Below are 23,182 nucleotides of genomic sequence, written 5' to 3'. Positions count from 1 at the left end.
TGGTTATACCAAGCTAGAAAAATCCCTTATTTTTTCTGATTGCTGGAAGCTTACCGGATTATTTCTGAGACACCTGACTCCTAAGTCTTTTTTGTACTGAACATTCATAGTTACTGCTGATTGCAATTTCTGCCCCTGATGAAGTCATGATTTGAGGAAACGCGTTGGGCCTTCTATCTGTGATCAAGAAATCTCTGAATTGAGCAATTACCACTGATGTTCACCAATTGTGTATTTGTGATACCCCAAGAAGGGTTCTTTTATTGTACATGATGTATATGTGTACTTTTTATATTTTAAATTAAATATACAATTTTCTAAGTGACATTTATTGTTCATTAGCGCACTCTGATCTCCCCCCCTTTTTTTATGTCTATTTGACTGGGTCTTGTCTAGCAGAGGACCCTTCAGAGGTGCTGCTCTCATTCCATTAGCGCAGGAAAGGGCCTCTCTCTTTTGTATATATATATATTATATATATATATATATATATAAAAAGTAAAAAATAGAAAAAAATATTTAAAAAAAGGAAAGTGTTTAAAATTCCTTCATACATACAACCAGTGGCTAGAAGGTAATTCGACCGAAACGCGTTGGTGGATCCAGTGTGTGAGCAGCCATCACCTACCTTCTAGCCACTGATTGTATGTATGAAGGAATTTTAAACACTTTCCTTTTTTTAAATGTTTTTTTTCTATTTTTTACTTTCTTTATATATTTTTTTTTTATATGGACTGTATAAGGCCTTTTTTTTGGATTGTTTACTCAGTTATTTTGGACTTTTGCTATATTTCTGTGCACAGACACGCATACGGTGAATGCGGTCTAGTTTTTATCCGTGTTGTCTGGATGGTTTTTATACATTAAATATAAATCTTCCCCGATGCTTGCCTCCACCGCCGCCGGCGACAGGGTTCGCGTCTCCTGTAAACTGGGACGTTCGTGTGTGGGACACTCATGCGTCCCAGTCACATGGAGCACCATCTCGCCACCGGTGGAATCCTAGCGAGTCCCAGCGCTGAATGAGAGGTGCTCCATCGGTATATACATCACATCAGGGACTGTGGCTGAGGGTGTCACATTACTCCGGCAGCAGGTTCAGACACACAGGGGCAACATCTTCTTTTCTTCTCACCGGCCAAAGGAAAATGAACAGGAAAGCCAGCAATTGTTATAAATGCACACAGCCAACATCCTGGCGCTCTGGTATTTATGTCTCCTTATATCAGAACTCTTTTATATGAGAGAGAGTTTTATTTTATGTTTATTTTTGTTATTTTTTAGTTCCTCACTTTGTTTATTGCTATAGATACGTTTTCTCCTTTGTATGGGTTTTGGATTTTATTATTTACAATACCCAGCAACTATCTGAAGCAGCCTGTGCGTACAGGAGCATATTTTAATTATTTGCATAATTTCTTGCACCTTCTGTGGGATTGGCTGCAGTTACAGGAAATGGGCGGAGTTTAGAGACACTGTCAATGTTTAAGTATCTCTAAACACAGACACTACTTGGTGAGCTTCTGTGGCACATCAGGTTACGTCTCTCACCATGTACGCAACAGACCTGGGTTCGATTCCCATCAATAGAACAAAGCGTTTTACTTATGACTTATGGTGACAGCAGGCGCTGGATAAAGGTAACAAACTTGTCTTCCGTTAATAGCAATTGTTATAAGAGATCGCACTGTAATACTGAGCCTGGGCACCTTCATTTACTGTGTCTGATAGCTGCATAGATTTATCCCCTACTAACATCACACTAGGAACATGAGGTATAGAGGTGAGAAGAAGCATTTCTGTACTCATACAAGGAATCTGTCAGCAACATAGCCATAATGACTGCTAAGATTTACATAGTCTGTGTATTTCTGCTCAGCCTGGGATTAGACAGTGGCTACAAACTACCAAAGAGAGATGTGGTGATGGAGCTCTCTAAGACCCTGCTGAGCGCGGTGGGTTCCTCACCATAGAGCATTTGCTCTGAATCCCTTCTGCGCTTCAGCAGAAAGATGATTGTGCAAAAGCAAAGTTCCCCCACAGGGCCCTCCTTCCTCACGTACTCACCCTACCTCATTACCTCACCTGTGCTCCTGTCCTGTCCTTCTCTTCCTCTACTTCATCTTCGGTCTCCTTGACTATTTTGACACCTACTTCTGAACTGATGCTGATTTTAGTTCTACCAGCTATACCCCTATTTATACTGTATCTTTCTACACACCCTGTACTTTACCTTGTAATTTGTTTTTTTTGTTAACTATGTACGGCGCTGCGGACACTTTGTGGCGCCTTATAAATAAACGTACTACTACTACTACTACTATGTGTCAGCAGAAGGATCCTACTCCCCATGTAGTCTCCAGTATCCCCAATGGCCAAACTTGTTCTGTACATGAGGCATCACCTATCTCCCAACGGTCCCAATTTTCACAGAACAGTCACCAATACAAGCTACTAAAAAAAAAGATAAGCCAAAAACAAGCAACAAGGAACATCCCAAAAAAATAAGCAACTCCAAAAAATAACAAGCCCAAATCTGCTCCTTATAAACTGACTTGGCAGCTCTGCCTGTCACTCTGGTATTTATGTCTCCTTACACCAGAATTCTTTTATATGAGGGAGAGTTTTATTTTGTGTTTATTTTTGTTATTTTTTAGTTCCTCACTTTATTGCTATAGATACGTCTTCTCCATTGAATGGGTTATGGATTTTATTATTTTAATACCTAGCAACTATCTGAAGCAGCCTGTGTGCACAGGAGCATATTTTACTTATTTGCATAATTTCTTGCACCTTCTGTGGGATTGGCTGCAGTTACAGGAAATGGGCGGAGTTTAGAGACACTGTCAATGTTTAAGTATCTCTAAACACAGACACTACTTGGTGAGCTTCTGTGGCACATCAGGTTGCGTCTCTCATCATGTACGCAACAGACCTGGGTTCGATTCCCATCAATAGAACAAAGCGTTTTACTTATGACATGGTGATAGCAGGCGCTGGATAAAGGTAACAAGCTTGTCTTGTTATAAGAGATCGCGCTGTAATACTGAGCCTGGGCACCTTCATTTACTGTGTCTGATAGCTGCATAGATTTATCCCCTACTAACATCACACTAGGAACATGAGGTATAGAGGTGAGAAGAAGCATTTCTGTACTCATACAAGGAATCTGTCAGCAACATAGCCATAATGACTGCTAAGATTTACATAGTCTGTGTATTTCTGCTCAGCCTGGGATTAGACAGTGGCTACAAACTACCAAAGAGAGATGTGGTGATGGAGCTCTCTAAGACCCTGCTGAGCGCGGTGGGTTCCTCACCATAGAGCATTTGCTCTGAATCCCTTCTGCGCTTCAGCAGAAAGATGATTGTGCAAAAGCAAAGTTCCCCCACATGTGTCAGCAGAAGGATCCTACTCCCCATGTAGTCTCCAGTATCCCCAATGGCCAAACTTGTTCTGTACATGAGGCATCCGATTTTCACAGAACAGTCACCACAAATCGTGACTGTCCCACGGGCAGCGGTGTCCCTTGGCGGGGGCAGTTGGGAATCCCCCTGTCATTCACTGCTCTGTTTACCAGAGAGGCGGTGTATCGACATGGTGGGCATGCGCATGCGTCTATCTATTCACAGAGATAGACGGACTGAGGGCATGGCCAGCAGCTCAAAGCCACAAAAAAAGGGATGTGACGCAGCATCCCTGTGAGGCCCAAAATGCTGCCCGCCTCTCCCTTCCAGCATGCTTACCCCATGCCACTGGGCACCTGTGCCAGTTGCTAGTGTTGCCTTCAGTATGATGGCCATGCACAGGAGATAGCAGCAGACTGACGCATTGCTTTCTCCTCTGCTGGCGCCATGTTTCCAGAGACGGAAAGTAGTTGGAACGTCTACAGTGTCTAGGTAGACATTCAATAGAGTGACACTGACAAAAGGATGACATACATTAGATTGACATTGACAATAGGTTAACATGGTGATAACGTTAGTTACATGGGAGGCAGAGCCGAACCTGTCATACTCCAGTATACTCCACATATGACTATAAAATCATAAGAATAATACAAAGTAATTGTGGGCAGTGGCGGCTCTTACCTCTGCGGAGGAGGGGGCTGGTGTGATGCGGGCCCCCTTCGCTGCCACCGCTGTGCTCCTGGTCCCCGCCGCTGCCACCACCAATCCTGGTCCCCGCCGCGGGGCTGGCGCATGTGCAGCTGCTTCGGTGCTGCACATGTGCTGTCCCCCAGACTCTACGGGCTGCCTTTGTAGCTTCCCCCATAAGCATATTCAGTGTCCTCTTACTGCGCATGTGCGGAACCCGGTTTTTATGATCTGACGCTTAGCAATCAATGTAGAGGCGTCTCGGAAGGAAAGAACACCTCCTAATGGGACTGCCTTGGGTGACTGGCAGGTCGGACTACCAATAGGAAGTCAGTGCCAGTCACAGTGAAGCCGGAGCATCTGGCTTCACTTAGGCAGAGAACAGTGGCGGATTTTACCTGGAGAGGCTGCAGTCATGCAGCCCATTGCTAAAAACCACCACTGATTGTGGGGCAGATTTATTAAGATTTATTAAGTTCGGTGAAGTGATAAAGTGGATGGTGCTGTCATATTTTAAACCCAGCCTGTAACTTGACAGTTCGGAGCTGATTGGTCAGCAATAAAGGGCCTCATTCAGACCTGATCGCAGGGAAAATTTGTTCAGAGACCTAGATTTTAGTGAGTTATGTTCAAAGTGAAATCAAAATTGCAGTGTAAGAATAAAGCAGCCAGTATTTACCCTGCACAGAAACAAAATAACTCCCCCAAATCTAACTCACTCTGCACATGTTACATCTGCCCCACCTGCAGTGCACATGGTTTTGCCCATTTTGAAAACAAATTTGTCCTGTGATCAGGTCTGAATTGGATCCAAAGTGCCAGACACTTTATCACTTCACCGAGCTTAATAAATCTGTCCAGTATACCCTATAATATAATATATCATATTATATATTATATATCATATATATGTATTTATTATTGTAATAACTTTTATAGTCATACCTGTATTATTCTGTGTGTAAATCTGGCTGTGATACCCCTATACTGCACTATTGGCACACTGTTCCTGTTATGTCAGGGGGGGGGATGACATTACTTATACTCTTATTTTTGTGTTTTCCTCCCCAGAGCTTCAGCTAGGAACCTCAACAGACCCTTGAGTGCAACACATCTACATTCTCTGCTTACAGATCTGACAGCAAATCCCTATTCAATGTGTCCCGGGTATGTTGTGTTTCTACACCAGCCATTTACCTCCCAACTGTCCTAATTCATGTTGTGCAGCACAGTAGTCTTCATTATTCAATTTATGCCACACAGCACTGCCACTTATGCACATTACACAACGTAGAGCCCTCATGAACATTATGCCAGGTAGAGCCCATCGTATACATTACGCCACGTTGATCCCTCATATAACCTACAGCAACTAGAACCCCTACATTACTCCAGGTAGAGCCCCTTTTACACATTATGCCAGGTAGAGATCAGTTTTACACATTACTCCTGGTAGAATCCATTTACATACATTATGCCAGGCAGAGCACCCATTACGCCAGGCAGAGACCCCATTACACATAACTCCAGGTAGATACCCTAATGTACATTATTCCGGGTAGAGCCCTCATTACACATTACATTAGGCACATCCTCATAACACCTTATGATAGGTAGAGACCCTTTATCTTCAATATGCCAGGTAGATCCCCCTTATACACAATACACCAAGTAGATCTCTCATTACACATTATTCCAGGCAGAGCTTCCTTAGGCCAAAATGCTTCCAGCCATCATATGTTACAGTAGGGCAAACCCTTGTAACATATTATGCCAGACAGTCCCCCTGTTACACATTATGCCATAAAGAGAAGTAAATAATTGGAAGAGCAGAAAGAGAATGAGAGGGAATGGGAGCAAATATTACCTGATGCCAGCAGCTGTAGAAAACTCTGTTGGGGGCGGGCTATTCCTGGCATCGAGCCCCACCCCATAAATAGCTGCGAATTGTGGCATTTTGAGCCAGTGAGATAGCCCCACCCTGCTATATCCTCTGTGCACCTCCGGAGTGGCAGGTCCCTATTAGAAGACCACCAATGTTGGGAGTTACAGAATGCATCCGTACTGTGTATGTCAGGGTACACAATTCTTACACACACCACAACATGACAAATAGATGATTAATGCTGCATTTTATGTGTATAAATTAGATACAGTCTCATTTCTATCTCTCAATATAATACCGAGCAGGTAGAGCAGAGATAATGTCCCTCTGTTTCACATCCTGGAATATATTATATATGTTATTATATAGATGTACGTCTGACTTTCAGGTGGATGATGCGGCAATCCTTATGGGAGATGTTATGATCCAAAGCTTCAGATTTTTTTGCTGCCAGAACCAAGGACCTTACAGACAGCAACAGCAGCAATGTGAGAAGATAAAGAGTCTGCTACATGAGATGACGGGACTGCTGCCTGACTGTGTAAGTATAGTGTCACTTAGCTCCAGAGGCGGATTTACACCTCATGGGGCCCTAGGCAAGATACCAGTGTGGGGCTCCCTCCCTTTACAAACAGTTTCTATACTTTCATAGAACATCAAAGAGTGCGGGAAGGTTCACCTGATGTCATGATATCACACATAGTAGCACAATGCTCCTCTGGGAACAGTTTGGATGACCAGGGTAACTTTATGAGGCCCCTTGGGACCTGCTAGACCCTAGGCAAGTACCTAGGTTGCCTGGTGGAAAATCCGCCTCTGCTTATCTCACTCATTGGCTTCTGCCATACAGTAAGGGCAAAATTTACTAAGCTGCCGTGTTCCAGACGATTTATAACTTGCATGGCTACGAATGTGATCGGGTCTGTTTTGTGGATTCGTATTTTCCGATGGTGAATCATAACCAGCCCTCGGCTTGCTGGTTCCAAAAATATAGTGAAAAGGAGACATAGGCTTGGATGTAATGAGAGACTTTTTTTGCGGCTCAATTTCGGATGCTAGACTGTCGGAATTGTTTGCAACTCGGAAAATGTGAGCGACTTTTACACCCAATATGCGCCTGGATGTGACTCATGATTTTTAGAACAGGAAGCGTCCAATTTATTTGGACCAACTGGAAAGCAAAGCAATGCACCTCCCTAGAAAACTGGGCTCAGAAGAAGACCCAGTTCCTAATCAAGCCCATCCATCTCTCATCCTAACCTCCTGTTTATGCCTCACTTCTACCCCTTCCGTGTCACTTCTGTCTAAGAAGTCACATTCAGTTTACGAATGGAGTTTAATTATCGCAAATCATTATATTGGCCAAGTTAGATGTCAAACAAGATTTTTAACGCCGCTAAAATCATCTCTCAATAAACATGCTTAGGAAGGGGGACTCAACGCCATTTAATACAAAAAAATAAAATCTTTCTTTTACTTTTACACACATAAGCACTAAATGGATCTGACTGATCTGAGCAGGCTCCTGCAAACTCCGCTGCCAAAAGGCGGTCTATTTGAAAATCTTATTTTGAGATTAATTATTGACAGGATTTGCTAATACAAATGATAGTAATTTTCCATGTTGTCTTGGTGCCTATGGAAAGTATTGCTGAGTTTGGCTGATGGTCTATTGATTTATACATATGTGATCTACTGTGATTTTTTTTCGTATTATACAAACTCTGATATTTTTTTTTTTATAAATGACATTTCCGAAATGGGATTCCCGGATGAAATGCCTCATTCGTAGCCATTGGATTTGAGTAAATTTACCCCTTACTGTCTTTACACCAGAATGAGTGATCCCTCTCCCCAATGATTTATGTGGATATTTCCTTGTACTTTGTTCAGGCGGCAGAGAACAGCAATCAACATACTCGTATAAAGAACATAAATGATCACTTCTCCAAGCTCCGGAACTTTTTGGAAAAGGAGGTAAGCTTTGGGCATGTTATGGGAATTGTCTGACACAGAGGCAGATTTAGCCCTCATGGGGCCCTAGGCAAAATACCAGTTTGGGGTCCTCCTCCATTCAAATATACATAGCATTATACTTTTGCTGCTGATTGTTGGCGGCAGCGATAGAGAACCTTGGTACATGCACGGTCTACCGATAAATGCTCATCTGAACCAGGCTCTGGGTGTTTGGAAGTAGGCGTAATACCTGTGTCATGTGTACAGTAACTGACTGCTCACATACAGTGGATGAAACTATTTTGTGAGTCCAAATAGTTTTTATCCTATTAAAGAACATCAAAGGGACTTTGGGAATGTGGGCGGGTCCATGGGATGTCATGGGGACACGTGGTAGTCGCACAATGCTCCTCCTGGAACATTTTGGGCAGCCAGGATCTTAATGAGGCTCCTTGGGACCTGCTGGGCCTTGGGTTGCCTTGTGGGAAATCCTAACACAACATACATACTATCATAGTACATCTACCTGTATAATGGGCAAGTGTAGTATTTACTACATTATAATAAACAGTGGGGCATGCAGATTTTTTTTCTTAGTGGTATTGATAGTGTGCTCTGCAGATGCGCACCAAAATGGGTGTGGTCAAGTGTCAAGAGGAAGTGGATAAATGACAATAAGGGCGTAGCCACATTATGCCACATATCGTAATGCCGCTTACACATTATACCACACAAAGTAATGCCCATTATACATTATGCCACGCAAAATAATACCCATTACACAATATGCCACACACCTTAATTCCTATTACACATTATGCCACACACCATAATTGCTTATTACATATTATGACACACCATAAAAGCTTATTACACATTATTCCACACACCATAATGCCTATTACACATTATGCAATACAGTACATCATAATGTCCATTACACATTATACCACAAAGATTATGCCGCACACCATAATGGCCATTACATACTATGCCACACACCCTAATGCCCATTACATATTTTAACACACACTGTAATGCCTATTACACATTATGCCACACCCCATAATGCCACACACTGTAATGCCACTTACACATTATGACACACCATAATGACATAACACATTATGCAATACATCATAATGTCCATTACACATTATGCCACACCCCGTAATGCCCATTACACATTATGCCACAAAGCGTAATGCCTAGTGCACACTATGCCATACACAGTAATGCCACACACCATATTCCCCATTACATATTATTATGCCACATACCTAGCATAATGCCCCCTGTAATGCCGCTCCAACATAATGCCCATAGTAGGACCCTACATGGGTCCTACTATGTAGGACTCATGTAGGGTCCCTACATGGTCATTGCAAGGTGTTGGGGGTTACATTCTCCGTGTCTGGGGGTAGGCACTTACGCTTACTGCACGGAATCCAGTGCTCCCCTGACAGACGCTAGGACCAAGATGGTGGTGAATTTTGGAAGGGCACAGGGTCTCTATCCATGTTGACAGAGACACTGCACCCTGGAGTGCTGTCACTTGGGCTGGTGGTACAGGGTACATGGTTCTAGCTAAATATGTCTTCATGGTATGCGTTACCACCCCTACCCCTATACTTGCACCACTGAATAAGGTACTAGGTGGCACTGCGGAAATGTCAGTCTGATTGAATGCATCTCCCAAGTTGTCCAGCATCTGAGAGGGATGATACATATTGTAACAGAGCTATTACTTCACTTTTACTGTCTAACTAACCTGATTCTTATCCTGTTTTCCAGAAATATACAGACTGCGCCTTGGGAATGGTCACCTTAGAGATCAGGAGAATCATTCGTTATATTCCAACATTCTACAAGAACATATGTAAACACTTAAGAACCACAAGCTGAACAGACCAACAACAAGCCACTGGCAACAAAAAACAAGACAAAGACAAACAACAAGCCATAGAGAAACAAGCCACCGGCGAACACAAAAAACAGCCATAGACAAACAACAGGACATCGATTAAATGACAATCCCCTGACAAAGAACAAACTGATAATTAAAGATCAAGAAGGCACCAACAAGCAAGATATTTCAAAACAAGAACATGATGTCAAACTAGAAGACAAAGATGAAGGCGGCAACTTCGTCATTGTCATCTTCTTCAATGTCTTCATCATATTTTTGACAATTTACCATTACTGTCTTCTTCACCTTTTCTAGTACCCCCCCCCCCAAAAAAAAAAATAAACCTTATTATTGTACCATGCCCCCTGCAGTTTTCTAGTCCTGATTATAGAGAAAAGAAACTGGGAGATTCCTACTGGGATATCCATCCTCTCCCCTATCCCAGGATAAAAAAGTTATTAGGGTTCTTATTATTACGATCCGCCTCCAGCGGGTCAGTGTAACTCTGCAGTCCCTATGTTTTGTGGGGGGTTTGTATTTGTTCACTGTATCAGTGCTCTGGGTTTTGCTGATCCACCTTGCCTGGGTTTCATGCACACCTTGGTCTTTGGGTGTGGCTGCCTGCTAGGCCTCTGGGTATTTAGGTATTCCCCCAGCTTCCAGACCCTGCCGGTTATAGTTCTTAGTGCAGTTCTGTTTGTCAGGGATCCTGCTCCAGAGTGTTCCCAGTCCCAGCACCTTGTATCCAGCATCCTGTGTACCAGCTTTGTTTGTGCCTCAGTCAGCGTGTTCCTGGTCCCATTCACTGCTTTCCAGCCTCTCTGTCAGTCTGTGGTGCTCCCTCCTGAACTGGTCGGCTTCATTCCATCTCTCAGATAAGTCAGGAGTTGTTGGCTTTTGGTTTACTTTTCTGGTGTCATCTTCTTGCATTGTTGCATTTATTATTGTCTTATTACCTAGGTACCATATTATTTAATTGTTGCATTTACTCTCTTTTGATATTATTATTTAGGGTTCCATCTGGTGTATTGTTACATTTAGTATTTCTATTCTCTGATATCATCTTTATGCACTGTAGCATTTATTGCTCGGTACTGAAGGTGCATGTACCTTACCCAGTTTCTCTTGCGGTACCCTGCTTCCTGTAGCAGCCTTGTATTCCGTAAGACCAGGCGGCACCGGGGTTGAGGTGGAAATAATCTACCTCTTCAAACGTGGCTGTTATTGGTGAAGCCTAGTTCGCAGGAGGCAATCAGGACAGCAAGGGGTCCACAACGGAGTGCTGGTACATGCCCTTCCTAACACTTATATGTACGTGTAATATAATTAATTTATTAAATTGTCTGGTCGAGATTTCAAAGGTGTACTCACGCTGCTTCTCCGGTTCGTTGGGAGAAAAGGGAATTTATAGTGTTGTGAATTTAGGGCGCACTGCTGCCTCCTGATCTATTCACCCAGATGAGATACAGGTATTACTATATCTACACAAGTGTAAAGCAAAGAAAAGGGGGTGGAAGAATAGTGATCTGGTGGCGCATGTAATGATGCTGTAAATCAATATACAAAAGTGTACAATGAAAAAACAACAATTAAAAGATATAATACGTCCCTTTTGACGATGGTGGTAGTGGGTCCTTTGGTGAAATAAAGTTCTTTTAGTGGAAAAGTTCTGTGGTCGGTGTGTTGATTTTGTAGTCGATATTCCAATGTGAGGAGTTATTCCTTGTGACGATGTTCACTCGATATACGTGAAAAAGCATAAATAAAAAACAAATGGGATGGGGAGTGTATAATTAACATATATCCATTCTGGAGTAAAGGAATCAAGAGAAGAAAAAAAATAAAAATATAAATGTTCTCTGTGGGTGTATCTCGCTCCCCTTTGTCCCCTATTGTCCATCAATAACAATAAAAGATTAGGAAAATTCTTTGAGATGCATCCTCCAGTCTCTCCCAGTCCCATTAGAGATTCTCGTCATACAGCTGTTTCTCTAACCTCATGGAACAATTTGGAGGTTTCATCATTAGAAAGATCTCCATTCTGACCTGTAAATATTCACTGTTGGTTTTGAGTTTATTACTATAACATAACACTGATCCCTAAGCCACCTAATCACATTGGCCCTTATTCTGATCGGTGCGGATATTCCCGCTTGCGTACGGCCCGCCGATGTTTATCGTCTGCGCATGTGCAGAGGTCACTCTGCGCATGTGCAGGCGATTTCGCCGCATGGATTCTTTATACGCCGCACAGGGGGCGTAGAGGGGCGTGAGGGGCTACTTAGCCTCATTACCCTATGCATACGCCCCGCGTTTCATGGGCGTTCCCATGCAAATGCGGGGCGTATGCATGGTAATGAGGCCGTGACGCGTGGGTACGGGGCTGGCATCTGACATCGCCGGATGTCAGCTGCCCGCCCCCATACATGATTTCACACGGACAAGTGTCCGTGTGGTCTTGTGTTGCGGGACCTGGTGGAGCGTGCGGCCCTGCATTCGATGTTCGACGACCATCGAATGCAGGGGCAGCTCCCAAGACGGAGGAGGCGTATCCCCGTCCAATTTCATGCGGATCGCCACATATCCGCGTACGGACGGCAGGTGGCGATCCGTATGGAAGGCGGGGATTCGCCTGCACGGTTGCGGCCGCATATTCTGATCGGGCCGCACCGATCAGAATAAGGGCCATTGTTATGTGTGAGAATCTCAAGTGCAAATTTTTGTTTGTTCCTAAAAGTAGGGACCGATATATTACCCTTTTTATCATTTTGTCATATTGTTCTGTGATTATATGATATTTTCTACTTGATATAAATGTTTCATGCTCTACAATCTGTATTTTGTTTGCAGTTCTATAATAAAATATTTTTGGGAAAGAAAGACAGTGTCCCAACCAATATGTTATATATAGAAAATAGATGTCATTTGTGCTGTGTGCAGCCAATTTAAATCTGTATATGAAAGAAACACAGAAGGCCGAATAAGCCTGAGGTGACATAAACTACTGAGGGTTCTCCCAGGGTACACTCTGCTGTTGATCACATGCCATTGTAATGAGGATGGGCACAAGGCCTATCAGAGCAGGGGGAGGGTTTAGACAGGGTAGGAATGATCACGAGTTTAGAGTGACCACCCTCTGTTCAAGAAGCCCCACCCACCCTTCCCTATTTCTCTTCCTCTTCGGCGGCGGTAAAGAACAGTCATTCTTTAAGAACTCTGTGTGTGTGTAGGTAGTGGGGTGCACTCTCCCTCGACATCGATTGTCATGGGCCATGCTTCTATCCGGGGGATGGCCGTCACCACCAGGCCTGGTGGCTGACCAGGGAGAGTGGTCACCCAGTGTTGTATGTATGCTTAGTGATCTTTAACCCCACCTTTCCTATAGTGACCGTTCTTTAGTGCCGCCACCATTCATAGTCTTAGTTAATTGTCAAAATAAATTTGACATTCTTTTTGAAACGCCAGCACTTTGTGTCGTGTCTTTATTTTAAGTTAAGTTATATAAGGTTTAGAGTTAAGTTTGTATTTAGGTGTATCAACCGTCGGGGTGGGCCAGGGGGATACCGGATGGTGAGTTTAATATGCCAATGTATATCCTGAAATTGATAAAACAGTAACGTGTTTGCATTGACTATCCCTTAGGCAGGCATTCCCAACCACGGTCCTCAAGGCACACCAACAGTGCAGGTTTTGTAGATATCCAGGCTTGAGCACAGGTGACTTAATTAGTACCTGAGTGATTCTGATTAAACCATCTGTGCTGAAGCCTGGATATCACTAAAACCTGCACTGTTGGTGTGCATTGAGGACCGTGGTTGGGAAAGCCTGCCTTAGGGAATCAGCTATCCCCTAAATATAGCAGATATGCGACAAACAACTATGTGTAGGATTAACAAAAGATTTTTATTTTTACAATGTGCAGGTATATATAAAAGATATTTGTTTCAATTTTTTTTTTAAACAGTAGACAAAAAAAAGAAAAAATATATATATTTTTTTTTAAAAAACTGGACTTCTTGTTTTTTCTTTTTCCTGTCATTTTTTGTCTACTCTTTAAAAAAAAATTGAAACAAATATCTTTGATATATACCTGCACATTGTAAAAATAAAAATCGTTTGTTTATTCTACACATACTTGTTTGTCGCATGACATTATAGTCGCTGGACCCCTATCCCATATTCCACATACATATATATGTACAGTATAATATGTGTGTGCTGCCACCATGTGGTTAAATATAGTTATAGCACACCCAATGTGATCTAAATAGAATCATAAAATTCACATTATTTACGTGTCCATGCTTGACCCATCATTATTCTTGGGATGTGTACCTTAAAATCAAAAGAAAGTGCTCCTACCAGGGGAAAAAAATCTCAGTGTAATAAAGTTTTTACATATTTATTACATTAAATACTAGTAAAAAACAAAAAATGGACTTGTACAATAAACAAATTATAAAAGCTTATCTGGTGTATACAGCATCACTCAGCATCACTCATGGAGAGGTAGGTAGTCGTTCCCAATGCGTGTCGGGAGAATTATTTCGGAGCGGACCGCACGCCACGCTGTGCGGACATCGTGCGAAGAAACGCCCACCGGTCCTCCGCATTCGGACGGACTCACTCTTTAAGAAGAGGGCGCGTTTACGGACGACATCCAAACCTTGCGTGTGCGGTGGACATACACATATTCTGCACGGTCTTACAGCGTCTGCACGGTCTTACAGCGTCAGAACGGACGGGAACCTGCCCGTACGCACCGATGCGGTGTATTAACGCAAAACTCACGACTATTATCTGAACTCATAATTCGGTCACATGACACACTTATGCAATTAGGCATCCACATTGTTTGTTAGTAATTGGAATCAATTAAAACCTAATAGATACTTAAACACATTACTACCACATTACATTAACCCTTACATCATGTGAAGTGCTATTCATTCATTGTTACCAAATGTGTGCTGTTATTGCTGAATGTAAAAGTGACATGTATATTTATATTAGTGATAGCAAGTTCTGTCCATTGCTTGCAGTGTAAATGTGTGTAAAAAATGCAGCCGTGCTTTCAGCATATATTTGTGTGTTTAGTAATTGGTTCCAATTGAAGCAATGAAAAGAGTGTAATTAATGAGTAATGAGTAGAGGAGTGGATTGTATTGTGTTCAGCTGACTGTGGTTCAGGTGCGGCCCTACTAATTGGGCGATCCGAATGCCTAGCGCATGACCGAGTGGTGTCTGCAAAGTGAAACTTGCTTATGAAGACCGCATATTTCCTGGCTGTTGGTTCGTTTGCAGTCGGTGTTCTGTCCAAATGCACGCCTACCAGAATTAGTGCACTCCCTCGTGTACGCCCATGTTTATGCCCAGTTTAGCCCACTTTGAAACTACGCCCCTGTGTACTTCCGAATGACACCCATATTACGCCCATATTTCACGAGTGAATGCGGTGCACATTTCTGTACGGTATTAGTGAGAACGAGTACGGAGACCGTGCGTGGCACATGCACATAGCGTTGCCCACGCATGCGCAGACGGCTAAAAAACGCCATCCGAAAGAATTCGGAAATTAACGCATCGACCAGAATAAGGCCCTTTGTTATGTTTGCGACTTCCTCAGGGGTTAAATTTCTCGGACTTATGAATGAGAGAGACTTCAGAGAGGAATGACGGGTTAAAGACAATGCCACATGCAAACATTTTCCCATTGTCCAGTACACATATTTGATACACACTGCTAAGGATTTTCACTAAGTTAATACTGAAGGCGCAGGAACTTTACCCTTGATGAACATGGAACTGTTATGAGCCACAGAGTGTCTCATTCCTCTTTTGGTATTTTGTTATGTAGTTTTTATGTTCTGTGTTTTGTTTGTACGTTCTCTCCGGATTTAGCTTTCCGGGTTTTGCTTTATTCACTTGACCTTGTATCTATGGGATTGCAGCCTGTGCAGCACAGCTGCTCCAATTAGACCTGTAGCTTGGGTGTTCTGTCAGGCTGCTCAGGTGTGGTTTGTGTGCTCATTAGTGGGCTTTATAGTCTGTTCACACCAGCACTGGGTGCTGGTTATAGAGTCTGGTTTCAGTCTTGTTCCTGGTCCGCAGTCCTGAGAGATCCTGTCTGTACAGTGTTGTTTCCTGTCCTGCAGCCTGTGTAGTCCTTTCCTGCAGAGTTCTGCCATAGTCCTGTCATTTGGTTGTGAAGCTGCAGCCTGGTGTCCCTGCCGTGCTGAGCCGCGTCACTACAGCTGTCTCGTCTGTCTGTCAGGGAGCTGCAGTCCACATAGGACAACTTGGCCACACTCATTTAATCCGGTATCACCTTCTGGCATTGTTGCCTTTGTACTTCTCTCCCCTATGTCCAGTCTGTCAGTCCCTGTATTATAGTCTGTTTTGTATTGTTTGTTGTTTCAGTTAGTTCTCCTCTTGTCACCTCACGGTCTCCTCTGCTGCCGTGTCTCCAACATAAGTCCATGCTGCAACGGAGTCTGGGCGGACCTAAGTCGCCCTTACAGCTGGGGCGGTTACAGGCGAAGACTAGCCCGCAGGCACCAGTGGACCACTGAGGGGGGATAATTAAGTTAGGGTCCAGACTAGGGACAGATGTGGCTAAATCACCACTAGTCACAGCTTCACAGTTTTTTTGTATTACCAGCTTCCTTACAGGAACCTAGCTTTGTCGGAAAAACAAAGCACTTTGAAAGCTTTGCAGCTACTTGCACCTTCTTGTAGTGTTATTGTATCTTTATTAATTGCACATCACTATTTTGTGTAAACACTTGGTACAATATTCATAATGTTGTAGTTCTCACTGCACAACACCCCCCCCCTCCCCCCCCCCCCCCCCCCACACACACACACACATATATACGTTTTCCAAAGACCGGCACTCCTAAAAGATCCCACTTGGAACAAGCCCACCAACAAGAGCACATATGCAAACCAAATGACAACGATGGCACTCCCGCGGACTTCACAAGAAAAGACTCTGACACAGCTTCTAAGATAAGCTAACGTTTCGGGATTAAATTCCCTTTTTCAAAGCAAAACATCTGGTGCAAGACAAAATCAGAAGGCTTACACTCTTACCTATACCTATAGTGGTGAGGGGGTTCACTTAGCATACCACACGATGCCAGCCGCCGTCCCCGGCTCAGGTGACCCGGAAGTGCGTCATCTCACTGACACGTCAGTGCGTCCCATCCGTGCAGCGTCCCTAGCAACTCCGGCGACCTCCTGGCCGGTTACCAGGGACCAGCTCAGCGTGTTAGTGTCTTTGTTGCCAAGGGAACCCGGATAAAACACTGCAAAAAATACACATATTAAAAAAGTCTGAACGTGATAAGTGTGAAATAGGTGACAGACTATCTAAATAAAAAAGTCTAAAATATATAAACAAGGTGTAATATACAACTATACATGAGAAAGTGCACGATATAGCATTAGTGAAAGACAAAATAATTTTATAAAAGAAATAGATGGAATGTTTAAGGTGCTGGAGAGCAATGAGGCATGATCTATAGCATTATTAAAGGAACACATAATGGGCGGAATGCTGTAACATCCGCGCCCCCTGTTCGCCGCACAACGCGGGCTACCGCAGACCTAATTATCGCATATGCTCTAACATATGCGATAATTATGGCAATGGACAGCTCTTGCGTTAAGAGCTTTCCTTTGCGATCTTGCAGGCGATGCGCTGCAGGTCCCGGCGGCTCCCCCCTCCCTCCATTACCCGGGGCTGCTGCTGCATGCGTGTGTGGGCTCTCCTCCTCCTCCCTGCACCCAGAAGAGGATACAGTGCAGGAAGGAGGAGGTCACAGGTCCAGGCAGCACTGCGCTGTGCTGCCTGGACACAGGTGAGGGAGTGGTGTCGGTGCGAGGTGGCGGGGGTCCGTTCGGGGCGGCGTGGGTGCATTAAGAAGCCCATAGGCTTCTATTGGGTATCGCCAACTTTTGCTGGTGATACCCCCGCAGCGAAAACCCGCCGTGCGGGTTTTGCTGCATATCAAAATGCGGTAAAATTCTGATAACGGGGCTTTACCGCATTCCTGTTTAGATAATTTCCCCCTGTATGAGATCTGTTTATTGAGCCCTCTGGGACTGATGGTATCCAGTTCATGGATCCATTTGGTCTCCAATTGGAGCAATCTTTTTCCTCTGTTGCCTCCCCGTATGTCCTCAGGTACTTGGTCTATAGCCATGTAGCACAGAGTAGCCAAACTGTGTTTCTCCTTCTTGAAAACTTTAGCAAAAGGTTGCTCACTGTCCTTTTTCTCTAATGCTGCCTTGATCGCCGAGTGGTGAAGGGCCATCCTGGTTCTAAGCATCCTGATAGTCTTACCCACATAGCATAGGCCACATGGGCATTTGATGAGATACACCACGTATGTGCTGGTACATGTCAAGGGTGTATGGATGGTGTATTTTATACCTGAGTGCGGATGGTAAAAGACCCTACCAGAAATCATGTAGCTGCATGTTGTGCAGCCTACACACTTGTAACAGCCACCTGGTTTGGTTCGTGTTTGTGGTCTTGTCCTTTTGGTCACATCCATTCTTACCAGCATGTCCCTGAAATATATACAGGTTGAGTATCCCGTATCCGAATATCCGTTATCCGAATTATTCCGAAAACCATACATTCCAGAAAGTGAACCAAAAATTTTTTTTTTTAAATTACTGGTGACATATGTTACTAGCACTACTGAGGACATGATATGTAACTGGCACTACTGGGGACATCTGTAACAGCACTACTGGGGACATCTGTAACGGCACTACTGGCAGAGGCGTAGGGAGGGCGGAGCCACCGGAGCTCATGCTCCGGGCGCAGATTGGTCAAATGGCGCCACTGGCCCGCCCCCCCTCCGCAAATGATCCCTGCACAGTGCACAAGTAACGGGCAGCGTGCGCCGGCAGCTGCCCTCGGCGCCTGCCTCCTGCCCTGCTCGCCCGGTCCCTGCCGCCAAGCGTCACAGACGGTGAGGCCGGGCGGCGGGCTGACACTCCTATGTCCTCTCTCCTTGCTGCTGCTGCTGCTCGGTCGGTCCGGCTTCCGGGCAGCGCAGCGAAGCTCTACAGACTCCTCCCAGAGTCACCTGCCTGAGTCTTCTAGAAGGTGTTCTGATGCCGCCCGTGACGCCAGTGGCGGAACATCCCGGCTGATGGGTGGCTTAGTGCCCCAATCCAACAAGCTCACCACTGTAGCCGGGTCGTGTGTCTGTCTGCTGCGCTGGATGCTCCTCATCTCTTCTCTGCTGACTGCTGCTGCTCAGATGCCGGCTCCAGCGCTGTGTGCTGATGTCACACACAGTGTCGCACGAGCAGTCAGCCATGCAGAATCCTGGCTGCGCTGTGGCTGGCTACTGTGCCGGGCGTCTGATGTTACCTAGCAGCACACCCCGCTCCTCATCTCTCTCTGCTGCTACTCAGACGCCGGCTCCAGCGCTGTGTGCGGAGGTGGTGACATCACCAACCCGCCATGGACATCAAACGAGGGGCTGTTGAAGCTAAGCACACCAGAGAAAAAAGTCAGTTTTAAACTGTTCTAGAATGGAACTGAGTCTCAACACCAGCAGCTTTTCCCTGATTGGAGACTCACAGCCAAGCTACAGTGCACTGGAGTGGGGGGCACAACAGCAGTGTGAGTAACCCAAAACCCAGCTTATTCCCATTCTGTCACTGCAGGAAATTAAATAATATATCAAATGTATCCCTCAATTCACACCCAGTGGCATAACTAGAAATAATAGCGCAGCAGGTCCCGTTACAGCGTGTTATATAGCGCAGCAGATTCTGTTACAGTGTTTTATATAGCGCATCAGATTCCGTTACAGCGTCTTATATAGCGCATCAGATTCCGTTACAGCATCTTATGTAGCGCAGCAGATTCTGTTACAGTGTCTTATATAGCGCAGCTGATTCCGTTACAGTGTCTTATATAGCGCAGTAGATTCCATTACATCATCTTATATAGCGCAGCAGATTCCGTTACAGCGTCTTATATAGCGCAGCAGATTCCGTTACAGTGTCTTATATAGCGCATCAGATTCCGTTACAGCATCTTATGTAGCGCAGCAGATTCTGTTACAGTGTCTTATATAGCGCAGCTGATTCCGTTACAGTGTCTTATATAGCGCAGTAGATTCCATTACAGCATCTTATATAGCGCAGCAGATTCCGTTACAGCGTCTTATATAGCGCAGCAGATTCCGTTACAGTGTTTTATATAGCGCAGCAGATTCCGTTACAGCGTCTTATATAGCGCAGTAGATTCCGTTACAGCGTCTTATATAGCGCAGCAGATTCCGTTACAGCGTCTTATGTAGCGCAGCAGATTCTGTTACAGTGTCTTATATAGCGCAGCTGATTCCGTTACAGTGTCTTATATAGCGCAGTAGATTCCATTACATCATCTTATATAGCGCAGCAGATTCCGTTACAGCGTCTTATATAGCGCAGCAGATTCCGTTACAGTGTCTTATATAGCGCATCAGATTCCGTTACAGCATCTTATGTAGCGCAGCAGATTCTGTTACAGTGTCTTATATAGCGCAGCTGATTCCGTTACAGTGTCTTATATAGCGCAGTAGATTCCATTACAGCATCTTATATAGCGCAGCAGATTCCGTTACAGCGTCTTATATAGCGCAGCAGATTCCGTTACAGTGTTTTATATAGCGCAGCAGATTCCGTTACAGCGTCTTATATAGCGCAGTAGATTCCGTTACAGCGTCTTATATAGCGCAGCAGATTCCGTTACAGCGTCTTATATAGCGCAGCAGATTCCGTTACAGTGTCTTATATAGCGCAGCAGATTCCGTTACAGTGTCTTATATAGCGCAGCAGATTCCGTTACAGTGTCTTATATAGCGCAGCAGATTCCGTTACAGCGTCTTATATATTTCAAATGTAACATGCCAACACATGTTAGCCACGCCCCCAATTCATTCCCGGGGGGGAGGGGCGCGAAATATGGCCTTGCTCCGGGCTTCATGACACCTAGCTACACCGCTGACTACTGGGCACATGATATGTAACTGGCACTACTGGGGACATCTGTAACAGCACTACTGGGGACATGATATGTAACTGGCACTACTGGGGACATCTGTAACAGCACTACTGAGGACATGATATGTACAGATGGAGCCGGGCTTATTATTGCTGGCGGAGCGCCAGGACCGTGTCCCTGGCGATCCGCCAGCAATCTGGCGCTCTGGCTGAATGAGACGCTCGTGCGTTTCCCACGCACGAGCGTCTCAATAGCCGGGCGGCGAGGCGGCGCGGCGGGTGCAGTCCTGCCCGTCTAAAGCTTCAGGGAGACGGGCAGGGCTGCGGGGGGCTGCGGGGGGGCGGTGTGGACCGGCGGGGACCCCGGGAAGCCGGCGGGGGACCCGGGGAAAAGCACCGTCGGAACGGGACGCGCGTGCACCTCGTGCACGCGCGTCCCCTTCCGACATACAGATGGCGCGGGGCGGGGGATGGCGGGTGGCGAGTCCTCCGCCATCCCCAGCAAAGACAAGCCCGGCGCCATCTGTAACTGGCACTATATATGTGCAAGACAATGATTGCTTGGCATTTCAATTCAGTGCCTGAGATAGTACACAAACTTTGTTTCATGTTTTGAAACCTTGTTTTATGCACAAATAAAATATATTTGTGTTTATTTCATGTGTTTGATGTATATGTACAACATAAATGCAAGATACATCATTGAAATATTAATATTACTAAATACGGAATAATCCGTTATCCAAAATTCTCCTGGTCCCGAGCATTTTGGATAAGGGATACTCAACCTGTACATATATTTCCCCGGTATATAGCGCCGCACTCCAAAAGTACTTCAATCAAATAGGTCATTTTATTCTTGCATAAGCATATATACATATAAAACCACAGAAGTGAAAGTAATGAAAGGATAAAAATAAATAAAAGCACACAGCAATATTCAGCGCACAATGACCTTGGTGACAACAGCAATAATGATGGAATTATTGGAGCAGGTATCTGGATGGTAGATCGACAATGTCTACATCGACAATCAATATGTCACCATGCGCTCAACCTGCTTGTGGTCGACATGGTCAAAAGGGACGACACAAGTGCAGAAGTTCCCAGACAGGTAGCAGAATGAGGCACCTGGCTCGAATTATGGCAAGTGAAGCAAACCATGCGAGGGGACATGCATAGGTGTCGACATTGACACCAAAAGAATGTGAAAAATTCATGTCACCCTTTTCATGTTTTAACCTTTTTCATGTCAACTTTTTGCTTGTTTCCACATTTTGTAACTGCTAAATTTGCCTTTATAAACTTTTTGGAGTTGACTGAGACATTGTGGGCCTTATTCTAGTTCACTCTTTGAGGCAAATTCCTTCTTAGATGGAAAAACCATGTGCACTACAGGGGGGCAGATGTAACATGTGCAGAGAGAATTAGATTTGGGTGAGTTCTTTGTTTCTGTGCAGGGAAAATACTGACTGCTTTATTTTTACACTGCAATATAGATCTCACTTTGAATAAAAACCCACCCAAATCTAATTCTCTCTGCACATGTTACATCTGCCCCACCTGCAGTGCACATGGTTTTGTCCAGCTAAGAAGGTATTTGCCTCTAAGAGTGAACTAGAATAAGGCCCATTGTGGGCCTAGAAATTGCCGACCTACTACACTGCACCCATTGCAGCAGATACTCGCCATTAATGTTTAGAATCAGTTTGGATAGTAATTCGTCCCCACACAGATAACGGAGTTGGCCCCATAGACTTTATTCTCCATTTCGGAACATTACGTATCACCTGGTATCTGCTGCTCTATGACAAAGTTAATCTATCTACTGTTTTTCTGCACATACTTATATAGATAGGGTATTTCTTCTGAGGGTTTTCTTTCTGCAAGGTGCAGCAGTACTGATTGTAGGGCTGGATGAGGGGCCACATGGGCCTGGGGCTGAGACCAGTGCTGTGTGGGTGTGATCAGTGCCATGTGGGTGTGGTCAGGGATAGGTCTATATCCTAGTGGGCTAAGGACCTGTCATGTGACAGGTCAGAACAGGGGGAGGAGCAAGATCGGAAGAAACCAGCCAAAGCATACCCTCGCGGGCATGCTGCGCTTGCCATGCTTCGGGCACCTGGTTACTAGAGGCATCCAGTGGGGGTGTGGATAGTGTCACTGTCAGGCCTCCCATTGGGCATGAGCCCCCATCCTTTCTCCTCCTCCTCCTGGGCGTGAAAGGTCCTTTACCCAACTAGGATTTAGCAATTACCATGTGATCAGTGCACTATGGGTGTGGTCAGTGATGTGTGGGTGTGGCCAATGGCA

Source organism: Crinia signifera, chromosome 2 (genome assembly GCF_055691185.1).
Source record: "Crinia signifera chromosome 2, ASM5569118v1, whole genome shotgun sequence".
Lineage (NCBI taxonomy): Eukaryota > Metazoa > Chordata > Amphibia > Anura > Myobatrachidae > Crinia > Crinia signifera.
The sequence above is the reverse complement of the archived record's forward strand: the minus strand, read 5'-3'. Positions refer to the sequence as shown.